At 44.6% G+C, this 12,683-nt stretch overlaps 1 pseudogene; it reads right to left on the reverse strand.

Moving 5' to 3' along the window:
- Positions 1 to 471: 471 nt before the first annotated feature.
- Positions 472 to 3,026, reverse strand: LOC125549446 ((+)-menthofuran synthase pseudogene; annotated as a pseudogene).
- Between the last annotated feature and the right edge of the window lie 9,657 nt (positions 3,027 to 12,683).

Here is a 12,683-nt window from a genome sequence, read left to right on the forward strand (position 1 = left end):
CTTTGCATCAAGGAGTGTTAGAAGAAAATTTTAAGGTAATTTCAGAGTATAAATTACTTGATAATCATACTGATTTTGGATGCATTTAAATGTTAAATGTTATTTGTAACCCAATATATATATGTATATTATTGATGTTACTATGATGTGTATACTAAGGGCCTCAAGTTTTAGGTTCGCCCCGGGCCCCTAAAAACTCAGGACCGGCCCTGTGCTTAGCTGAGCGGGATCTCTCTTCGGGTTTAGCGAAGCTTCCCAAAGCTTACTATCCGATTTCAGGAAGCTTCCAGCCTGGTTTTTCCTTTTATATTGTCTGTTGCGTTAGTCCCTTTTTGTTAGTTCTTTAGTTTCTTTTTTTTCATTTTACCGTTCTTTTATAATTATTATTAATTTGTCACATTTTCCCTAATTCTGTTTTGACTTTTTTAGTTTTCACTCTTATTTTTTTCTTAATAATTGAACATTTTTTATAAATATTTCAATCAAGAACTTTTTCTTCAAATTGTAGCACTTTTCCAATTTTTGAGTTCATGAACTTAAAAATACATGAACTATTTTTGAATTCCCGGGCATTTTCAAATTCCCATGCTTGTTCCTATTTTGTGCTGTTTTAAAATTTGCAAGATTTTTTTTAAGTCCGTGAACTTTTTTTCCCAAATTTGTGAATTTTTCTGGTGTTCATGAAGTTTTTCCGAATCTTGATTTATTTATTAAAATTCGTATTTTTTCAAATTCACAAACTTTTCTTAAATTCACAAACTTTTTCTATGTTTGTGAACTTTTTCACAAACTCATGAACTTTTTTCATATACCCTTTTTTTGCATGAAACAAGGTGTTTGTCCGTGACTTTGTTTCAAAAAAAATCAAAAAATAGGTGTCTTTTTAGCGGCAACTTTTATTTACAGCGGTTAGCCAATGAGCATATGGGAAAAAGCGAGCAAGCAGGCTTCCGGGCGAAGCCACCAAGCTGTTCGCTCGCGATTGGGCATGTTAGAGAGCAAGGCCTTACAGGAATTGATCGATCATTTCTAGACCAAAACAGGACAGAAAAAGCTCAAGACATTCTATTTCTTGCACTTTTATTCACGAACATAGACATTTAATTTTGAAGGTCGTAATGTAGCTAAATACTCTTGTGGAGCAGGCCGTCATTTTTCGCTGTGTATTCCCCACGACCAAAATCTTGTACCCAGGAGCATCTCTAAATCTTAATAAAGTCGGACGAGATTTCTCTCTAAAAAAAGGACAGAAAATACAACAGAAAAGAAAAGCACAAGTTTTGAAGCAGCAATCAACGGTTATAAAAATCGACTGACCCAAAATCAATTTTTTGGTAACTTTCATATAAGTATACATGTATAGCTTTCAATTCTTTCTATTTGCAAGAAAAAACTTTTAATTCTTGCTTTAATTGCTCCCTTCACTCAACTCCATCCACAGACACAGACGACCACGGTTTGGCAACCAGAAGCAGAGGCGCCTTCAGACGCACGGAGAGGCCGTGCAGCTCGCTCATGTCCACCGGCGGCATCCTCCCGCCGGGCAGCTCCCAGTCGAAGCTACACACGAGGCTCGCCAGCGCCAGCTCGTTGGACAGCATAGCGAACCCGACGCCGGGGCAGCCCCTCCAGCCGGCGCCGAAGGGCAGGAACGCGAAGTCCTGCCCCATCTTGAGGCCGTCGTACCCGAGGAACCTCTCCGGCGCGAACTCCTCGGCGCGGCTCCCCCACGTCGCCGGGTCGCGGCCGATGGCCCAGGCGTGGATCAGGACCCGGGTGCCCGCCGGCACGTCGTACCCCAGCAGCCGCGTGTCTTCCAGCGTCTCCCGCGGCAGGAGCAGCGGCGTCGGCGGGTGGAGCCGCAGGGCCTCCTTCACCACCGCCTTCAGGTAGGGCAGGCGGGGGAGATGCTCCTCCGTCACGACGGCGCCGGCGCCCGGGCCGACTGCCGCGCGGACCTCGTCCTGTAGCTTGCGCATCTCGTGCGGGTGGTTGATGAGCTCCGCCATGGCCCATTCCAGCAGCGTGAAGGTCGAGTCCGTGGCGGCGGCCAGCATGTCCAGGATGATGCCCTTGATGCTGCCCGTGTCCAGCTCTTCCGCGTCCAGCATCAGGTCCACGAAGTCTCCCTCCTCCTCGGTGGCCGCTCCCGCGCGGCGGCGCTCGCGGTGGTCCGCGATGACCCGCTCCAGCAGCCCGTCCATCTCCTCGAAGACGCGCCTCGTCTTCTTCTCCAGCCCCGTCACGACGTCCACCCATCGCAGCCACGGCACCGTCTCTCCCATGGGCACCGTGCCCAGGAGCTCCTCGATCTCGGCGAACACCTTCCTCAACCTCGCGCCGCCGCCGCCGCCTCCTTCAACCCCGTAGTCCGTGTCCCCGAACGTGCATCGCGAGATGACCGTGTTAGAGTAAACGATGAGGTTGTCGCTGAGGTTCACGACGGCGCCGGCGTGTCGGCGGACCCGGTCGACGAGCGCGGCGGCCTCCTGCGCGCGGACGCGGCCCAGGGACGCGACGCGCCGCGCGTTGAGCATGTGGGTGACGCAGACGCGGCGCGCCTGGCGCCAGTGCTCGCCGTAGGGCGCGAAGCCGATGCCGCCGGTGCCGTAGTAGAAGCGGTCGACCATGAGGAGCCTGGGGCGGCTGGCGAAGTCGAGGTCGCGGGTCCTCATGGCCTCCTCCGCCGCGGCCGCGGAGCACGCCACCACGGTGGGCACGCACCCGAGCCGCAGGTGCATGACCGGGCCGTAGGTCGCGGCCAGAGCCCGGAGGCTCCGGTGCGGCAGGCTCCCGAGCAGGTGGAGGTGGCCGATGACCGGCCGGCTGGGCGGCGATGGAGGCAGCCGCAGCTCGCCCTGCCTGCCGGCACTGCGGCTGTGCTTCGAGGAGGAGACGAGGACGGTGACGGCGAGGAGGAAGGCGAGGGCGGTGAGGGCATAGGGGGAGTTGAACAGAGCAGAAACCATCTGTGCAGCCATTCTCGACGGCCGGCCGGCAAACTCGACGGAGGGGAGATTGATGGATTTGACTTGAACCACGGCGGCATCGAGATTGCTTATATAGAAGATCGAGAATGGAGAAGTAGTCTCCAAGTCTCTGTCGCAAGCTTAGGCCCTACGGTACGGTACGTGCATGCATGCAGCTAAGAAAGGCATGCAGTAACTCGCTCTCTCACTAAAAAGGAAAACATTAATGAGGCATGTATCAAGTCCATGCTTTTGGTTTTGAGGTGAAAACTTGATTTGGGTCGAATCGTACCGTGGTTCATTTTTTATTAGCATCCGTCATGTGATTAACGTTCATTTTTAGTGAATCCTCGGAGCTATCTCCAACCGGTGCACAAAAATTTCAACGTTTTAAAATAATTTTAGCGTGTCACTATAGCATTTTTAGAGCATCTCCAACAACCGCGCTAAATAAGCGCCGCGTCGCAAATTTGTTCTTTTTAGCACGCTTGCAATCGATGTAGGGGCTCCAGCGGATGCGCAATAAGCGCACGGCATATAGAGTTGGGCGCGCGGTCCGAATCACCATCGCGCGCTGTGTATTTGATACGCCCGCTTCCGCGCGCCGCACACTCGAGCGCTCGCGCCGCACTCTCTCCGCCACGGCACCTTCATCCCGCCCGTGCTGCCGCCAGCGAATTGACCCGATGAACGCCCGCGTCGGCACCCGCCTAACCCCTTCCTACACCCGCGACCCCTCCGCCGCCGCCGCAAACCCTTGCGCGGGCCGCTTTGGCTTCGCCTCTGCCGAATCTTCTACAAGCACCGGCATCGCGCGCGGCCTTTTCATGCCGCCACGAATGACCTCGGCGGCGGGTGGCGTCGCGCCGGCTGCTCACGTGCGCTGCATTTTAGCGCGTCTACTGGAGCTACGCGCACGCTAAAGTTTACAGCGGTCGCTGGAGCTAGCGCACCCCGTTGCTCCAAAACAGACAATCGACGCGCTGCAAACGCATTTTTAGCGCGCCACGCGTTGGGCGGCTGTTGGAGATGCTCTTAGTGTGCCGGACCCAAAAATGTGCGTCTAAAAGAACACGCAGTGTAAAATGTGAAGCGCGCGCAATTCGACGCCTCAAATTTGCAGCACGCTATAGTGTTTTTCAGCGCGCCCAACCTTTTTTTACATGCACACTGTTTTACAGCTTCTGCTGGAGCTGTCCGGCGCCCAAAAACCCAGAATTTTAGCGCGCGGCACAGTTTTTGGGCGCCTGTTGGAGATGCTCTCACGCTAATAGCGCCCATGCGAACTACTACTAGGGTTTTAGAGGTAGTTTGCGATGTTGCTATGGTTTTTGTTTGAAAGTTATCAAATTTGATCGTTCATCATATGAAGTGCTGAACTCATTCTTTCCAGTAAAATGAATTAGATAGCTCCCTGATTTCTGGGAACTTGTTAACTGAGTGTCATATTTGAATGTGTAAACTGAATTTGCTGCTGTTGTGACCTTCTTTAACTGAATGTCCTGCATCTTTTACACTGTCATAACTGAATTTGTGTTGCAGTTTTGTTAAAAGAATTATCTGAATTGTATGTACACTCAACCTTCTGAATTTTTTACACTGTCACAAGTCAGAACTGAATGTTCTGAATTTGTGGAAACGCAGGAACGCAGTGGTGTTCTGGGACGTGGTTCAGCCCCTGTCTGCTGTGAGAAAAGCGTGCCAGGACGACGCGGTCCTCTGGCGTAGTCGCTTCGGCCCCGACCAGCGCGGGCATGTCGACATTTGGTTGCCACCTGTCCCTGCTGCTGTATATGTCTCTCTCTCTCTAGTTCTATGTATATGCCCCTGTCCCTGCTGCTGTAACTGACGGCTAAACTCCGTTGTCACCTGATATTTCGTAATACAGATTCAGGTGAAAAATCAAAAAAAAAAATGTTCTGAATTTTTGGACACTACCACAACTGAATGTTCTGAGTTTTTGACACTCTCATAACTGAAGTGTATACTTAATGATCTTAGTTTTTTACACAGTGTTTTAACCGAAAGTACATAATTTGTTGGACAATTGAACTTAAAGCACTAGTTGTTGTGACCTAAAAATTCTGAATGGGGCTAGAACGAGACAAGCAACACAGTTCATTCCAGCAGAGGAAGTGCGTATTACCCAGAATGCACCTCAATTCAATGATTTTCCTGATGATTTCCTATTTCCGTGAATGAACTAGCTCAACATGCACCTTAGTTCATGAACGAACTCATGCTTTTGTTAAGCACAAAGGCCAAGTGTTGTTAAGAGTTAAGACAACTCATGTAGTGAACCTGTTTTCATTTGGTCTCTATACATGACCTGAACTACATGACCAAGTGATGTAGAGACAAGTCTGTAATGAACTAGATGATCATCTACTTACTTATCTCTTTTCTGTTTATTTTTAGTATCATTGCCCAGAGAAATCACTATGTCCTGCACTGAACATTTGTACGCTGGTCTGGCCATGCCTATCGCTGGTCCGGCCGCTGCGGCGCATGAGATGATCCTCTACTTACTTGCTCTTTTCTGTTTATTTTTGGTCTTATTATTACCCAGAGAAATCACTATGTCTTGCACTGAACACTTGTTATTATCGGCCACGCCCATCGCTGCTCTGGCCGCAGCGGCGCATGATGCAATAATAGAACAATTTTGTAGAGCAACAGCACTAATAGCTCATCATATTAGAACAATACGGTGGTTTGACCAGCGATGAACCGTACGCGCAAGTGTCTGGACCTAAAGTCTGTATTTTGCAACTTTGTGACTAATTTGAACATGACGCACAAGTTTATGAACTAATGGCGTATTTACCTCTAAAAAATTCGCCGCATGCCCCTTCGGTACCGCTTTCCTTTTAAAAAAATCGATCTTTTTCACAGGCTCGGTTACCATGTGTCAGCAGCTGTAGCAGAGTCATCCTTAAAAAAAATTTAATGATGACCAATAAACCTAAAACATTTTGACAGTTTCAAGACATACAAGTTTTACGATGGTTGGAAAAAATAGAGTAGTCCATCCAAAGCATGGTTGTAAAATAGGAGGTACCAACTAAAAATTACTGATAATTAGTATCAAAATAGATAGGGCCAGTACAGAAAACAGGTGAGACCAATACCCAATAATATACATTTTTCACTAAAATGTACTCCCTCTGACTCAAAATAAATGTCGTTGATTTAGTACATATTTGTACTAAAGTTGTACTCCCTATTTTAGAAAGTAGGGAGCGGAGTCATCCTTAAAAATATTTTAATGATGACCAATAAACATAAAACATTTTGACAGTTTCAAGACATACAAGTTTTACCATGTGTCAACCCTAAACCCAACCTGTTTAGCTTCACTTCCTTTTGATGTCGACACAAGTTCTTTTTTTTTTTGCGGGGGTTCCCAGATTAAATTTTTATGTTTATTGCTTTTACAATTTTATTACTACAGTTTAAGGCACAAATCAATCAAATATTGGGATAACCAATGAGATCATTAGAAATAAAAAAAGACGGATATAGACTTTTTCACATAAACTAAAAAAAATGGAAGTTTACTAACCCTTCCTTGCCGTGTTGTTGCTGATGTTGATACCTGTCGTTTTTGGCCGCCTGTTGTGATTCCTAGCATAGGGGTCGCCTACAGGAGCCATTATAGGGCCGGCCTAATAACCATGTGGCCACGTCATACTGATGTCACTCATGTTTTTTTCCTCCTTCCGTGTTTCTTCATATTTGTTTTACTATTTCTTATATTTAGAAATAACACTTTACAAGAATTTTTAAAAAATGTTAATCATGCATTTAAAAATGTTAAATGTGTGTAGAAAATTATTTCTTATGTTTATAAAAATGTACAACGTGAAGAAAAAAGTAGTAATGTTAATCATGCATACCCAAAATGTAGTCATGTATACGAAAAATATTAGTCATGTGTACGAAAATTTCTTGTGACATTTTTTGAATTCATGATTTTTTAAATGTGATTTTTTTCTGAATTTGTCATAGTTTTTATATTGACAATTTTCATTATTCATGAACAGTTTTTGGAATTTGAGAGTAATTTTTGAAAATCGTGAATAAGTTTTGTTACTCGTGAACAAGTGTTTAATTAATTTTTAAAAAACAAATCTGTGAACATTTTTTGTATTCATGAACAATTCTTGAATTCACAAGCATTTATTTGAAATCACAAGCATTTTTCGAATTCGTGAGAATTTTATAAATCATATTTTTTTTCTTTCCAAAAAAATAATGTATTCATGAATTTTTTGAATCCATGATTTTTTAATTTAGAAATAAGTTTTAATAAAAAACCGAAATTAAAGAACCTGCGGAGAAAACTGACATGCAAAGGCCTCACCAACTTTTTGGCATGCTGTGTTGGCAGGGCAAGCTCTGGCGAGAACCAAACAGGCCCTATGTTGGTCGTCGAATAGGGCGGAATCCTATTTAGCGCTTAACGTGCCAGTTTCTTGGTTGGGTGTATACCTTGTTGGGCCGGACTATATGCCCTCTGATAGTTCTGGTTTTACGAATCCAGTAGAAGCTTCCGGTTCATGTTATTGGTACAATTTTCTCCTGGAATTTTTCTACCTGTTTCCGTGTGATTTCCCCCTTTTTATTTTTCTTTTTCTTTCTCCTTTTATTTTTAAAAACAATATTTCCAAATTTGTGAATATTTCAAAATTCTTGACATATGTTTCAAATTCGCAAACATTTTAGAATCCGTGAACATTTTCTTCAGAATTCATGAACTTTTTTCAAACTACCTCAAAATGAGTGTTGTTTGAATTTATCAATCCTTTGTGTTCCCACCCATATCAGAAGAAAACTTTCCCATGGAGTCATGATCACTTTCTCTACTCATGTGTAATAGTTCCAATAGAACTACTTCCACATGCTCAGGATGTCAGGTTTCAATTTTCATTGGAGTACTAGATGATTCGCTTTTACTTGCTAAAAACATCTCCATCCTAGCATTTTCGCGAGAGAACAAGATTCAGATTATAATCCACCATATCAAGAGAAACTTCTAAACCCACCCCTATTAAACTTGCCATATCTAACAACTTAACATTGTCAGGATGTAAATCAAAAACCTCTGAAAACATACCTTTTGAGCATCCCAAGTTTTTTGGCTCTAACCATAGACATGGCCCTGTCCAACATAGGTATGGCATCCATGTTCTTGGACGCAATCCTTCCGCTATATCGTTGGCCACCCAAATCTCTCCTTTACTGTTATCTGCTTGAATACTAGTCATGTCATTCTGATCATCATAAGTTTAGCCCCCAAACTAAGAGTCTGAGATCCTTCTCCTTCATCCTCTGGATCAACTACAGAAATATATACTCCTTCATTGTTAATATTCCCAGAAGCCCCCCCCCCTCCATTAACAGAAAAAGAGTCAGATACATCATCCTTTACACTTTTTTGAGCTGCCAAGTTCTTTGATTTATACAAAAGCTGATATGCCTCATCTTGTTCTTTCAGGCATCAATTGTTTGCCCAAAGCCAACTTATTACTTGTACTAGCACAAATGTGGCTAGCTACCACCTTATCACAATTGGTTTTAGGTCTTTTTGGATCTCTGCCAGCCTCTTCCTCATGCTGAAAATCCATACAATCTTCATAACCTTGAGATAATTAATCCTCACTCTTAAAACATCCCTCATCAGCAACCATTTCAAGTTCAAAGAAAATTATAAACCAGAAGATTTAGAGTAGTAAGCTTAGTCCATCTTGGTATTTTCTGATGATCCACCACAGCCACCTTTAACCTGACCAAGCCAGATTCCTACATAGTCACCACATCCACTTCCTGTGTGTAACCAATCATAGAACAAATATCATTAAGTCCATGAATTGTTTTCATTGTCTTGTGCACTCCTTTAGCTTTTACCTATACCACAACTAGCTTCCCCATAGCCAATGAATCATGATTTCGCAACTTAACATTCACCATGCCATTCCCCCTTTCAAAGGAACCCAATCATACACAACATTCTCACTAAGCCTAGCAGCCGATGGAAAGTTGACCAAAAGGGTAACATCTAAGAGCTCCTTGGCCTTCCAATTCCATCTCTAGGGCTAGGCTTCTAACAAGCATGTCAGGATCACACTCCTCTGGCAGCCAGAGTATCTTCCTGACTCTTCATTGAAGGACTCAAGTCTATTGCATGTTATGCAACAAAACAACCCAAGACCTTCCCCTCCAAAACTAACTAGCGTGGCCACACTTTTTTGTGTGTAGTCAGGCACATAAATCATAAATATGTGTCTCTTTTATGTCATTCACACACTTCACTTTCACATCACAACCTTTTGGTCCATGGTCCTTAACCCCATTTATATGGAAGATAATTTTATCACTCACAGGTACCTTTCCTATAGACACCTAAGGAACCGCAGGACCTCCTACCGAGGTTGCGCCAACAGAATTTTCCTTTGAATATTGAGCATCCACATCACTAGTGCCTCCCCTTCCCTGTGTGTTGCTCCACTAGCCGTAGATAGCACTGAATTCACCACCCGTGTCTTCCGTTGATATGCTACAACTAAGGGAGGGAAATTATTGCTCTACATAGGGGGTATGTGCAGGTATTGGATCACCCCCGATTCCCACCATCAAAACTCCATTCACCGATATTAGCATCCCTGTGCAGGTACTAGTTAATCTGGTAGTTATTCCCTTGATAATTCCTGTGCGGATGCGTGAAAGAAAATTGATGATTCTGATCGAACTACCCCTGCTGGAAAATGCAATCAAAATTCAAATTCCCTTTCCCTTCACTCCCCCAATCACCTCAACCTCCACCCCAAGCCCAGAACCGAAATGATCTCCCATGGATACACCCGAACTACCGGGCCCCTAGTATCGGCAGTGGAACAACACTAGAGATGAGAGACGATAAAACCTAGTTGCGAACTAGGGTAGGGGTTGGTTAAATACTAGGCCTCCTAAACCCAAACCACCCAAAGGCCTCTTTGTCTCTTTCCAAAACAAGTCCCAACCTCCCCTTATCCCAGTGCGACTCAAAGTGCGAATTGAAACAAAAAGAAGTATCCCCCAAAAAAAACATCATCTCCTAAATCTCCAAAATTTTGTGTTGGCTATCGAGTGGCGAGTAGCGCCCCGTCCAGAACAGCAACTATCAGACGTCAAACTCGTCCATCCTGTCCCATGGGCAACCAAAGTGGATCAAGGCCAACACCAACTTCCACTCGTTTTCCTGAACAATTTAAAACCTTGGACTAGTGTTACTAACTGAATTAGAACAGGAAAATGAAACAGGAGCAGATTTGCAACTTGGAGCAGTGTTCACATACCTAAAATCCGGCGGCATCAACTTCGCGGGAATTTGAGCACCCTTGCGTTTCAGATAGCTCGCAAATAGCATCCAACTTCGATATCTGCTTCTTCACCTTGTTTTCCCCAGCTTGCTTTTGAGCACGATCCAACGCGCCCCCAAAGGTAACCAAAATAAGAGTTTCAACACTCCTAATCCTGGTCAACACCAAAGCAAACATCGTCTTCATCCAATTGCCGCGGCGCCCAAAATTAGCCACCTGGTCGAACAGCATCAAGGGATTCCGGTGCATCTCCACCTCCACACCCACAAAAACTTGCAAAATGCAGCACCCTAGTGCCCTTTTTCTGGGGAACATTAAAGGAAACACCTGGCTTCTTCCTGCGAGTAAATGGCGGGCCAACTCCGATGAGAGTTGAGATGTGAAATCGCCTCAATCCCTTGCTTGTTCTAGCAACCGATAAGTTAGGGGATCCACATGTTCTAGAAGAGACGGAACACTTGTTGGATACAACCCCATGATGCATTCTCATCTCGCTTTGTGATGCAGATCCTCCAATTTTGCCTCTGGCTCCGCCCAGAGAATTAAACCCACTGACAGCGAAGGAGGGTACCGCTCTCTGAATTTGTTCCCTCGAAGTAAATCCGCTTCGCCAGATTCTCTCGCTCTTAATTCGCTCGAGCTCGACAAACCTACCTCTCTCATCTGGATCTCAAGATTGGGTCTTCCCTCGTCGCCTGCAACACATCCTTCCACTCCGCACAAACTGGTCCACGAGAAGGCGTCATCGCGAAGTCTCGCAACCCTCTCCAACCACAACTGCTCTCTTGTCGCCTCCAACACCTCCTGCGACATTGAGGAAATCCGCCGCAACATCTCCGGGGATGCCATCGCGAGGCAGCGCTCCAACTCCTGCCAGGCGAGGCGGGAAATGTTCTACCATCGATCCGCGCTGGGACCTCATATGACCGCTCATACGACCGGGCATACTCGTGTGATAGGCTGTCTTTGGCTCTGGAGGCGCTGAAGGAGCTCCTACCTTGGTCCCTTTGCTTCATTCTTTTTTGATAGTTGATTACACTACAAGGATTCGGGTCTATTGCAATAAAATTGTTCGTTGCAATACATACTGATTTGTGGCGATAAGTACTTATTGCCACGAAACAGCATTTGTTGGCAGCCGTTGCGACTTGACGCATGGTAATAGGTTATTGCCACAAAAAAGCAACTGTGGCAATAAAGTATGCTATTGCAACAGCCATGTGGGGAGTCGCCACATGTTTTCCCGTGGCAACACTCATCTGATGCCACAATTTATTTTGTGGAGATAGCTTTAATGCAACATGTAATGAATCATGGCGACTAATAGCTCGTGGCGATAGACATTTGTGGCAACAACGACCCTCGTTTCGTGGTGCATACTGTTCTGTGGCAATAGTCAATTGTGGCAATAAACTATGGCAACAATCCTTGTTTTCATGGCATTAGGCATTTTGCCACGAACCGCTACACTTGTGGCATTAAATTATGGCAACAAATATTCCAGTCGTCGTAACAGGAAATTGCAACAAACTAGTTTTGGCGGTGATAAATAGGTATCACAACAGGTGAAATGTTTGTAGCGAGAAACTATTGCGACAATTTAAATTTTCGTGGAGCTAACAAGTGGCAACCGAAAGTGGGTTGCGGCAACAGCCTATTGCAACCTAAAAAAATACAAGCATTCAATTACAATATTCAAAATCATACATATAACATGTAGATTCATAAAATTCATAATTCTGATAGCAAATATCCATCAAAGGAAACTCAAATGTAATTTAGCCATCCTAATCAACTGCCAAGACTAAATTGTTCGTGCTCTAGAGTCCACTCGAGCTAGTTCTTTGGATCCTGCAATCAAGAAATTAAAAAATAGTTCTAGTTAATGAGTCCAACATAACATACGCCATACAATTATTCCAGCCCCATTGTTAAAAGGAACTGTCGCCAGACTAGGGGATCAAAACAGTTTTACAAGTGTAAATGTCTAAAGCATAAGCACAAGTACATGTACTAAAATCTTTCACTATTGATTTAAGTTGTGGCTCAATCTATAGTTTCAGTTAAGTTCATGTCCCTAGTTAGCACACTCATTTTTTTAAGTTGTGACTCGATGCAGCAACAATGCATGGTGAAAGAGAAGACGCAGCTAGCTAATTATGAAGGCCAATCACATGCTCACTTGAAAGTGGACCATGAGTTTCAGGTTCTTTGTTTTCAACATCTTAAACGTGCTTTGTCCTAAAAACGAAAAGAACAATTATAGGTGCGGTAACCACTGTCAATTGCTTTGGATTCATGCAAAAAAAGTCTGGGCAAACATAGAACCACGCCTCATGGTGAAAAGTAAACA

This window comes from Triticum urartu, chromosome 3A (assembly GCF_056163025.1).
Source record: "Triticum urartu cultivar PI428250 chromosome 3A, HENAU_Tu73, whole genome shotgun sequence".
Classification (NCBI taxonomy): Eukaryota; Viridiplantae; Streptophyta; class Magnoliopsida; order Poales; family Poaceae; genus Triticum; species Triticum urartu.